The following is a 12,132-nucleotide window of genomic DNA, read 5'->3' on the forward strand; positions in this document are numbered from 1 at the left end:
TATCTATGCACGTTTCTAGAGTCGTGCCCTAATTGTGGACAATCCTATATATTCAAATATCTTAGTCGTGTGAGCTTATTAAATCCGCTCCTGCCTCAATAAGAACCTTCAGTTGATGCCTATGGAAATCCTTTAATTGATCCAAGGTAATATCTAACCCGTAGTTACCACTGTATTCAGAACCATCTGAAAAATATGCCCCATAACTCCCAATAGATGCAGCAACCAATACCCTGTTATATTTGCTTTTTCTCATAGATACCTTATGCAAAGTCTTCAAAATTGAATCACGAGCTTCACATGCCAATCTCGCACTCTTCCGAAACAAGGATTCATCTTCTTCAATTGGAAGCCCATTTGATGTAAATCCTAGAAGTGTGGCCTGATAAGATGAAGTAATCAAAATTGGACCTCCAGCCTCTAAATACTCTAAATGAACCTGTTTAATGAGGTCTGGATGTGTAATTGAGCATAATGCACTCCAAAGTAGATGATTAATGTTAACTCCATGATTTTCTAATTGAGTGGAAAATCCTCCATCGACCACTGCACATCCTTATGCACTTTTAATCACCTCCTATTTAGGCGCAGGTTACTTCACCTCGAGGTGCTTATTACCATAAATTGACTAATGGGATATGTGACCTGAGATCATAGAGCCAACATTATAATAATTCTTACTGGGAACTATGGATATTTGTCGGCTAAGATCATGAGTTGATTTGGTATCTAATAATCTATGCGAGGAAGGAAATAGCACAACTGTCACCAACAGCCCTTGTATTAAGACTGCAGCTTTAAAAGCCTGCACATAGATGATTTGTAATATGGTCAGGATTAATAATAGTGTTGTTAATAGATTTGTTATTATATATATATATATAATTAAAAGTTTATAAATATTGAATATTTAATTATTAATTATTATTAGTTTTTTGTAATAATTTTATTATTTAATAAATAATTAAATATTATTAATATAGTTTGATATTTAGAATTTAGTAATTGGCTTAATTAAATTTAGTTTAATTAAGGCTAATTAATAAAGAATGTTATAAATTGAGTTTTAATTATTGTTATCGATAATATTGGGTTCATTAGACTTGAAAATTGATTTATTGAGAATCAATGAATAATTTAATTTAATGGAAATCGAATTAAATGGGAAGTGTTTAATGGAAATGAACTCATTTTATCATGATGATGATTTGTAATAAAAATAGAATTAAATCATTGAGAGAATATTAATTATAATCTTAATGATTTAAGTTATTCAAATATTTACCTTAGTTGTTTTTACAAAGGTTGACTTCAAAATATTTTGGGGGTTAAACCTTAATTTATTCAACTATATGTACAGGATAACTATAGGGTAAAAGAGATTCTTCTCACTTGATAACAAACCCTAATAATTATTATACTCTATATAGACACATTGTAGTCTATTTTTGAAAATGAGAACTTTAGTAGTGAATCTGATGATCATTGAGTTATTAATATAGCTATGTAATTATTAATTAATTTAATTAATTGTAGAATTAATTAAATTTAATTGATAATTAAGTTATGCAATGGAGTTTTAATTGATATGATTATTTGTATTACCGATGTTAAGGAAATTGCAGACCATTTGTTTGAAATTTGATAAGTCTTATTCTAATGTTTCGAATAATGGGAGACGCTTCTTGGAATTAAGGGAGTTTTATTTAGTCATTAGTAACATTGATTTTAGTAAAAATGATTTTATTAAAAGTCAATGAAAATTAGGTTAATGATTTAAATAAGTACATAATTATCTTCTAATTATTTTAGAAAATTGTTTTTAAATAATGGAAGGATAATTCTATGTTTTATTCGAAGAGATAAATGGGTTGACTTCAGGGTAAACTTTAAGAAAGTTTCCTCCAAAAGAAGATATAAAATACTGGCAAATCTTTCATTATGCTGAAAAAATAAAATTATTTCTATTAGCGAATCTCTCAATTTTTTATTCTGAATATGATTAATATTGGCTATTATTTTCAAGTCATAAATTTTTAATATAAAATATTGATGAATCTCAATAATAATAGGAAGTTCATTAATCACCATGGAATATTACAAATCAAAATTGAACATTTTTTTACCTCATGGAATATTATGAGGACCGTTAATATACTTTAAATCAATAGTAAAAACTAAATATTGGTGATATATCCCTAAAGTAACTAATAATTATGATAATTATTGTCTAGTTCAATTTATTTTCTTCAATAATATGTTATATTTAGGTGACTCAAATCTAATCAAGTAATGAATATTGTGGCGAATATTTGAGTTTAAAATTTTCAATAAAATAAATTATTGAGCAATTTTAAATATTCTGGAACTAAATTTTATAATACTATGGCAATTTAGGTTGTATCAAATCTTAAATTATTAGCCAAATAACTACCCAAAAAAATCTAAAATTAGCCAATTTACGAATATTAGCCACTAAAATATACCTTGGTTGACTTGTAGAAAAAAATGAAGAATCTTATACACTTGAATGAAAACTAAAACCTCATATTTGGCTTAACCATGTGATTGAGAAAACAAACTAAAACATTTGTTTGTATTTTTTTTTCTTTATGCTATTTGTGTTTTGGGGTTTTTGGGTTGACTAGATTGTTGACTAGTTATAGGATGTCTACCAAAGGCTCAGGGGTTATGAGATGTGATGTCATGCTGATTTTATTTGATCTCAATCTTTTTAAAATCCAACCATGGTAATGTGATGGCATGCTATATGATGTGTGTGGTTTATTAATTTTTATTGCTTTCCAGTCTTCTTGTGTGAAGCTGAGGTGTATGTATATGAGATACTTGACTTAACCATTTTTTAGTCATCGATCAGTTATAATTGGATTACTTTCTAGTCACTTTGATGGGACTAAAGTGTTTGTTTAATCTTGATGATGTCATGTTTGACTTGACCATTTTGGAGTCTTCGATCAGTATTACTTTGAGATACTTTTTGGTTGCTCATTGAGAACCAAGGGGTATTGTGATTTATTATGGGATACTTTCTAGTTGCTCATTGAGAACTGATGGGTATTGTGATTTATTCAGGTTACTCATTGAGAACCGATGGATATTGTGATCTATCATTTGATGCTTTTCAATTGCTCATGGAGAACTTATGTGATTATTTTAATTATCTTTTTTATGCTTTCCAGTCACTTGTATGGGGCAAAGGTGATCATGTGATTCGTGATTTCATTAGCTTAGGGTAGGTTATCTATATGTAGTGTTGGGAAGTGGCTTGCAATGGGGGTCAGGGCCCTAAGAGGCTACCAGGGTAACTCATTATAAATTGTATTAATAAGTGAAAACATTGCACTAAATGGGGATTAAAATGAACCTAATAAGATAATTGTATGTTCTTGCCCATGCCTCGAGTGCTAGTACAGACTAGGATGGGAGTAGAGAGAACACTTGATTGTGACCTAGCATTCTGTAGTATGCCTTGTCAGTACGAGAGGATACTAGTGACTGCATAGGGTTCACTAGGGGGTCAGGGTCTATTGAGAGACTACCAGGGTAACTCTAGCGTGATTCGTGTGATGACACTTTCTCGCTTACATAGTAGATTCCTATGTGTCTTTGTGTGCCTCTAAGTATAGATGTTGGTCTATGTTGGAACCTTTAAGTTAGTGTACTTTTAGTATTTCCTGGACTTAAAAAGTATTTTTGTTATTTGATTTGATATCCTATCTAGCATTAACCTTCATTTTGTTCTTGGATCATTATGATGGATGTTATTTACTGACACATTTCTTTATATTGTTGATTAGTATGTGATAGATGATGTTATCTACTTTGTAGGATCATCTTATGCTTTATTCTTGCATGTTAGATTTCTTTATGCATATGTTGTAGCATGTTTAGGAGTGACATTCCTATTACTATAGTACCGATGGTCTCTTCGATGGCTTGGGATGTTACGCACGGGGGATGGCTAGGGCCCACGATGGTCTAATGATGCTATTCACAGTTGGGAGGAACCGCGCACTTAGTTAGATGTGTTTTATGATGGATGGATGTATCATGTATGTTATTGGTTTCATTTACTTTATTGCACTTGTATCATGGTCAATGAGGATGATGTATCTTTATTTTTACATATGTTTAATCTTTTAAGCTTTTCATACCCTGTGACATGTACAGTGGATGATTGAGCATTCCAAATTTAATTGCCAAGAGGCATTCGGAACAAATGTATATTATGAAAATTGGACTTTTTAATTATTCTTTGATGTGGATGTGGTGGTTGATAGACTTAGTATTAATTAGATTAAATTTGATTCAATGTCTTGGGATCCTTAAGGAATGTAACCTATTATGTATGCTTACATAATGTATGTTATTGCTTCAGCTACTATGTGTTTGATGTCTACGATTATTTTTCTTGTTGTTAAAAAAAAAATTGTTTAGCAAACTTAGTAAAACTTTAGGTTAATTTTTTTGAATCCCTTGGCGGGGTGTTACAACTATGCATTCTTATTTACCCTTTCATTCACAACTATGTTTACATTAGGATTTAGTGCCTCATTGCTTTCTTGTAACTTCAAAGGCTCCTTGTTTCCAAATAAAATGTTCACATGCTCCTACTTCTTGTCATCTTTGATAGGTCTCAAAATAATCTATTTATTGTTTGTGTGTAGTAAATTTTTTTTTTTCAATCAAGATCCTCCTCAAATCCTTTCATGGTCTCCCCAAGATGATGTGGCAACAAGTTATTGGAATCACATGATAGAGAACCATGTCAGAGTATTCCCCTAAGGAAAAGTCAACATATGTTTGCTCCCTCACCATGATGTCATGTTCCGTGCTCACCCATTTGGCTTGGTAAGGATTGACATATGGTTATTTTTTCAAACAAAATTTCTCAACCATCTCATAGCTAGGATACTAGGCTTTCACGTTAGCTTGAATCAACTACCATTTGAAAAAAAACCTTCACTCTTGCATCTAGTTCTGAAAATGGTTGGTCTTCTTATTGATTTCCCCCTTCTAACCATTAGGAATTCACCTTCTTCAATATCTACATTCTTTGAACTTGTTTCTTCTTTCTTTTCCTCCTGCACCAAATGGAATGCCCCACCCCTGTGTCTTTTTATGCTCATTAAATGGCCATGTATATGAGGTGTTCCCTACTTCATCCCATGTGAAGCACCTTCAAGTAAAAACTCCTCTTCCTACCCAAATCTTCCACCTCTTGTGCTCTTGTTCTGATCTACTATGGCTCTTTTCTCTTGTCTTGCATAATTTCTCCCTAATTGGCATTCATAGGTCATCTACCTCTACCCCTATCTCTATTGTTTTCCCTTCTTTTCCTTTCTTGTCTCCTTGCAATCTTCTCATTATGCCTTATTTGCATCTTATAGCATTCCTCAACAATGCTAGGTGTTGCAATATTGATTTCATCTTGGATGTTGAACCGTAATCCACCCATATACCTTTCTACCTTATCCTTTTCTTCCTCATCATGAGAAACCATGTATCTAACTTGTGTAACTATTCTGTATAACCCTGGACATCCATGTCCTTCTGCCTTAAGCTTTGCATCTTCTTGTATAGTTGCACTTTATAATCCTTAGGAATAAACTACTCCCTCATAGTCTCCATCATTCTTGGCCATGTAACAATGCATACCCTTTTAGCCTTGATTTCACAATCTTCACTTTGTGTTCTTCTAACACATATTCAAAATCAAAAAGGTTCTCCACTAATCCAAACTAGTGAATCAACTCTTCCTCATTCATTTTTCCATCATACATTGGTACATCTAACATCCCTTTATAGTCATTCCCTCTTATGGCTTTGGCAAGTTTATCCATTCTCACATCATTTTGATCCATCTCATCTCTTGGTGTCCTTTCTTATTCTCCTTCAACTTCTATTTCCTCCTCTTCATCCATACTTTGATCCTCCTGATCAATCCCCTTCTTTTTCTTCTTCATATTCACCTTTTCTAACTCTCTCTCCATCCTCCTCATCTTCTACATTGCTTTCTCATATTCTTCATCCTGTTGTGCCAAAATTTTGGAAAGTTCTATGTTGGTCATTCTAGGAGGCATGCTTTGAGCCTCTCTAAAGTATTCCCCTTATGACATATAGTCCTCCTTTTCCAAAATATTTTATTGTATTTTATTACCACTCTAATGTAGAGAAATAAGGATTTTTATCAAGTTTTAGTGATAAAATGCTCAAATGGTGTGTTTTCTCAAAGGTTTCCCACTACAACTCAAGGCTTAGGTTGCTCAAATCAAGTGTTTAATAATCCCAAAAAACTGCTATGATTCTACAGGACTTGAATTCACAAAAAAAACCTAAATTATCCAATCACCAAGTCTCATGTGCCTATCCTCAAGGAAAAACCAAACAACTCTTCCTATTATGCCTAATTGTAGGGCCCATTTGTCGTTGCACCAAAAGCCATGACTGTTAGTGAACATGGAACACCACATAATTAACCACCTGTGGGCAGGGGAGCGCATCGCATCACCCAACAATCTCCCCCTCGACACGCATACCAGGTGCTTACGCGGGTCGGGAAGGCACCGGGGAGATTTGAACCCATGACCAGGCCAAAACCAAGCTCTGATACCAATTGTAGGGCCCATTTGCCGTTGCACCAAAAGCCATGACTGTTAGTGAACATGGAACACCACATAATTAACCACCTGTGGGCAGGGGAGCGCGTCGCATCACCCAACACTAATAGCCTCAATTAAGCCTCCAACATGGTTAATTAATTATTTTCTCAAAAAAAAGTTCCAAAAGATTCAAAAAAATTATAGATCCAGAAACCCATTTGGCTCTTCTATGACACACCAAAAGGTTTCCACCTAATGTTTTTGACAAACCTTCTCAACTAGGTTGTTGTGCCTATTTTTAGGCCTAAAACAGGGTGCATTTACAAAGTAACCCCTATCATTTTCCCCTCCAAAAATTACAACCTTGAAAAGAGTGCTAAAATGTCTCAAATTATATGATTCTTCAATCAGTTTGGTTCTATGATCCCTCTAGATACAAAAGCCCCAAATTGCTTCTACAAAACCCTAAAAAAATAAGGGCTTGTTCAATCTAGGCCTTCCCCTAACAATCCTGATAAAAAAATTCATTCCACCATCCACTCAATGTACACTAATTATTTAAAACAAAAAAATATGCCCTCTAATGGTTAGATTCTCTTTTGTTGCTCCTTAGCCATGAATTGGTACTTTTTCCAAGCATAAAGTTGGTGATCACTAGCAATTACTTCACTTTATCTACATATAAAGGGGTTAGGAACTATTATACATATGTGCATATGACCATCTTATAGAAATCAAAACCCTAAATCAATGATATGGTCATTATTTTCTAAGTGAAATCAAAACTAATTAAGATCAATGCAAAACCCTTACAGTTTGTCAACAAGTTATGTGTGAATACAAAAATGTTGACATAAGGACATTAAATAATGAAAAAACATGGTTATAAATGCTTCTTAGTTCATTAGAGTGGTAAAATAATGTTGGGCCCTCTGTGTCTTTAGAAGCTTTACATTTTGAAACATGTTCGCGCCTGCTACTGCTCCCATTTTTGCTCTCGCCTCTAAGTTGGTCCCTGTGTGTCTGTTTGTGCAGACCTCTTCCAAGGGAAGGATTAATGTTGGTGGCTTGGTGTCTCCCATGACTGCTTCTTTCACTCCTAACTCCATCTTCCACAATGAAGCCCTAGCTAGGATTCAATTTTCATCTTCTCCCACCCTTCTTGGGTATCGTCTGGCCTTGGCTTTTGGTAGCCTCTCTATGGCTTCTTCGCTAATGGTTCCTTCTAGGGTGTCTCTTACTCTGCATGTTGCAGGTAGATCTGCCATCTCTTACACTGATGTGGCCACTTATGAGTTTGGCATTGGAGGTTAGGTTGTGTGTTTAGGGCTTCGTGGTGTTGTACCTATCGTTGTAAGTAACCTGATAATGATTTAATTAGAGTCTAATATTGTTGATGAGATCTCCACTTATGTGGATGGCTTCTCTTCCACCATTGCTATCTTTCATTTTAAGGGTTTTTGGACCTCTCTGTCAGATCTACACACCTAGATTACCCATATTTGGGAGCCTATCATTTTAGAAATAGCTCAAATTTACCTTGTGGCAAGGGGTTTTTTTATTATGAAATTTTCTACTACTGAAGATAGGCATGCCATCCTATGTTGTGGTTTCTCATGGGGGGAGAATTTCCCCTTGATGGCTAAACCTTGCTATAAGGATTTTGACTCGTCGATGGAATCCTTTAACAAGATCCTTCAGTGGATCAGGTTGTTGAATCTACCCCTTCACCTATGGTTGGATTCCATCCTAGAGGTAGTGGGGAGGCCCTCGGGGACTTCTTTTTGGTTGATATTGTGTCTTCCAATGTGTTTTGGACAACATATGCTCACATTCTAGTGGAGATTGACATCTCCAAGGGACTCCCTAAAAAGATTAAGTTGGCCTCCCCTCTTGGCTCTTGGATTTAGCTTCTTGATTATTTGGATATCCCCTTTCAATGTAGGAAATGCCACAAGACCAGCCACCTTCATTGCTCCTCTAAAAAATTTAGACCGATGAAGTCACCTTCTTGGTGGAAAGGAGTTTCAGATGATCATTACATGGTTCAAAAAGTCCCCTCTGTTGGGGATGGTGACTCTTCTCAAGACACTTTGGTGGTGGATTCGATTGTTATCTCTGATGGCACGACTACTACCCCAATGGTGGTGACCTCTTATGTTCTCCCTCCTTCAGATTTTGTCATTGAAGATTTGACTATTGCCCCTCTTGTGGCTCTGTCTCTCGATGTTGTTGTTGTCCCTTCTTCTATTGAGGTCATGTCTTCCTCGGCTATGGGGGTTTTGGGGGTTGGCTATGGTGTTGTTAACTTCACATGGCAGAAGGTTGGTGGTATGGTGGAGGATGGATGGACCACAGAAAAAGGAAAAAAGGTCAAGCCCTCCACTCCTTTTGATATGGAATTACATTCTCAAAAGACAAGACTGAAAGGGAAATCTTGAGACCTTTGCAACTATCCCATTTTTGGCTCTCCTAGCTCTTTTGGCTTGATGTTCTATGTAGTTTGACATGGTTAGGGACTTATTGTCTATTCTTTTTTTTAACCATGGGGTTTTAGGTGGCCATTCAAAACCTATGTTTGTGGCTAAAGAGTATTGAATTATCTATGATACCACCCTGGTCACCTTATTTTGGTTGATGGCCTATTTCACCTTTGGGTTGTAGCATTGTTTGGTTTGGGCTTCATTGAAAAAGTTTCAAGTTGTAAAGGGTTTCAGGCACCCTTCAAAACCTATTTTCCTTAATCAAAAACAAATAAGGATTTGTAAGTAAAATTATTTTTCTATTGCTTTTTCACAACAAGTTCATACAATATGGTTTCCAATTTGTACCATTTGTCATCCCCATGCCTTTCCCAGACATTATAAGGTGCGTTCTAATTATTGAAACCGATGGAAGATGGTTTCAAGGCTTAACTAGTCCATTAAAGGTATAAAACATAGTTTCCCTCCAAAAACCTCCTAGCCATTAGAATTCAAAATTTTGGATTTCTAAATTATAATTTTATGATTTAACGTATTCATAGCTTATTCAATTTCTTTCCAAATGTATTCTAAGAATAGTCTAATCCATCTAAGACTCTTATACCTAATTTTATTCCCATGTGGGCACACTATTGCCCCTCCCCCACCCCCCCTACATCATTTTTATCCTAAGGCCCTTATCAGTCACTTTAGGATTCATATATATCCTATTGGCTTTATCATCACCATAGGCCATGATTTTCCTCAAGAAACTACAATTAACCTCCTTGAATGCTTGATGTCCTAGCATGATCAGTCCCTTACTCAAGGGCACCTTCGCTAATTGTCCCTCTCAAGAGTTAAAGAAGGGTTATCTTCACCAAAGAGAATGCAAATGGCATCAGTAGTATCCCCCAAATATGCTACGTAGGACTCCATAAAAAAACCTACAATTTTTGTCAAGTAGTCATCCCATGGAACTAATTCTAGAAGACAATGAATATCTTGTTGTATTGAATCACAAGAATCCATGGGTATGCGAATACAAGCATCAGCAAGAGAAACACTCTATGCAACACCAATAGGAGAAGAAATGGATTTCTCAAGAACTTGATCACATGGGAGAATGCACGAGTTTAACTAGCCTAAGTCCTTAAAGTATGAATTATGACTAGAAGTGTGCTCAAAATTTACTAAAGAATCGTTGTCATCATCATTAGAAGAGATGAATGTGATGTAATTTAATTAAGATGCATGATCAACCATTCCTATAGAAATGATATCTATACTCTCTAACTATCTAATAGAAATTAAATCAAGTGTGAATTCTATAGTCCTCCTTGTTTTCCTATTAGTGACTTGCAGATGGAAAGGGGGTTATGTGTTAGGCAAGGTATACATAACACATATTTGAAGGTCTCCTCCCCTTATCATGAATTCCTTTCCCAACCACATTCATGGAAGTATGATTTACCATCAAACTAGGTGGATTATTACAAGGCTCAAATAAAGAAAAGATACATTGTTATACTCTTTTTCTTGACTAGACCCTTTTCTTGATTTTTATTTTCCACTAATACCTTAGGCTTTGAAGACTTGAGAATCTCTATACTCATCAATTTTGTTTGTTCCACTATCAAAATATCTATGTAGGCATCAAATGAGGGCATGTTTAATGAAGGACCCAAAGTCAACTTGTAAGTGTTGAAGCTAGAAACAAATGTTGAATACTTGGATGTAAGAAGATTCAACAAATTTTTAATCAAGTTTTCATTTGATATGTCCATACCACAAGCCTTAAGTTTAGCTCCAAGTTCTATGTATTTCAATACATAATCTTAGATTTTACCAAAGTATTTTGGGATCCAAAGGGATGAGATATTTTTTAAGTTGAAAAATCTATAAAACCCATAGATTTATCAACTTGACCATACCAATTGCTAAGCTTTTCCCAAGCTTATTTTACTATGTTACAACCATTAATATGAAAGATGAGATCATGTGTGACACAATGCCTCAAAATTCCAACAACCTTTTTGTGTTCACTTTTTCATACATTTAGATCATGAGGATCAGATGGTGCATCAATATGATCAATTTGTTTTTGTTCCATTAATTTACCCTATGCAACAATTTCCCAAGTAGCATAATTACATTGGAGTTAAAAGTTAAAATCTAGGAGAACCCACAATGTAAAATGAAGGAATGCAATAGAAAAAGAGAAGTACAACCACTCAAGACACTGCACCCCATGCCCTCCCCCCTCCCACACACACACACACACAAAAAGAAGAAGAGATTTTGACACTTTGAATGTAGTGCAAGTACAATTGCCACTTGTCAAAATTGACCAAAGTGGACTTCTTATTTTGATGATCACAATAGAAAATATGAAGCTATAGAAGACTCAATAAAACAAGACACAAGATCACTCAAGGATCTGATAACTTACAAGTGCCAAAATAGACCAAATTTTGAAAGTGATATTTTTGCCCAAATAAGCCTACACTTTGATAGTAAATCTATAAAGTTCTCAAAAAATCATATACTTCAAAAAATAATTGCACTTGAAAATTTCTCTATATGACCTCATGCTCAAAGCCTTTAAACTTTCAAAGTCAAATATTAGACAACTACAATCATGAAAAACTAAAAATTCTACAAACTCTATTCACCAAAACACAAAACCAACTACACCAATGAACTTCAAAAGATTCTAGCCAAAATATTAAAAAAATTACACCAAAATTAGAGCTCTAGTGACCAAGGTATGGCCTCTCCAACATGGGCTACCAAATGAAAATTATAAATGGTGAGGGGGTAGGAAATTCAAACCTTAATGGCATTACAAAAATAAGGTATCTAATTTGAGGGTTATATGGAAATCACAACAAAAATAAAAATACACTTGTTTAATGGTCAAATCAATGTTAATTTTATCATTGTGAATTAAAATGTGTGGCAAAAATGACTGGCCATAAGACAAATGGATGTTGATGAGGTTTTCTTGCATGGATATTGTTGTTGATGTGGAATTTTCGGCCAAT

The 12,132-nt window shown here is 34.7% G+C and overlaps 1 pseudogene; it reads right to left on the reverse strand.

Annotated features, from left to right (window-relative positions):
* Positions 1 to 61: 61 nt before the first annotated feature.
* On the reverse strand, positions 62 to 7,891 carry LOC149567693 (homocysteine S-methyltransferase 1 pseudogene; annotated as a pseudogene).
* Positions 7,892 to 12,132: the final 4,241 nt, after the last annotated feature.

This window comes from Cupressus sempervirens, chromosome 3 (assembly GCF_028749045.1).
Source record: "Cupressus sempervirens isolate cs-2001-9-10 chromosome 3, ASM2874904v1, whole genome shotgun sequence".
In the NCBI taxonomy this organism is placed as follows: Eukaryota; Viridiplantae; Streptophyta; class Pinopsida; order Cupressales; family Cupressaceae; genus Cupressus; species Cupressus sempervirens.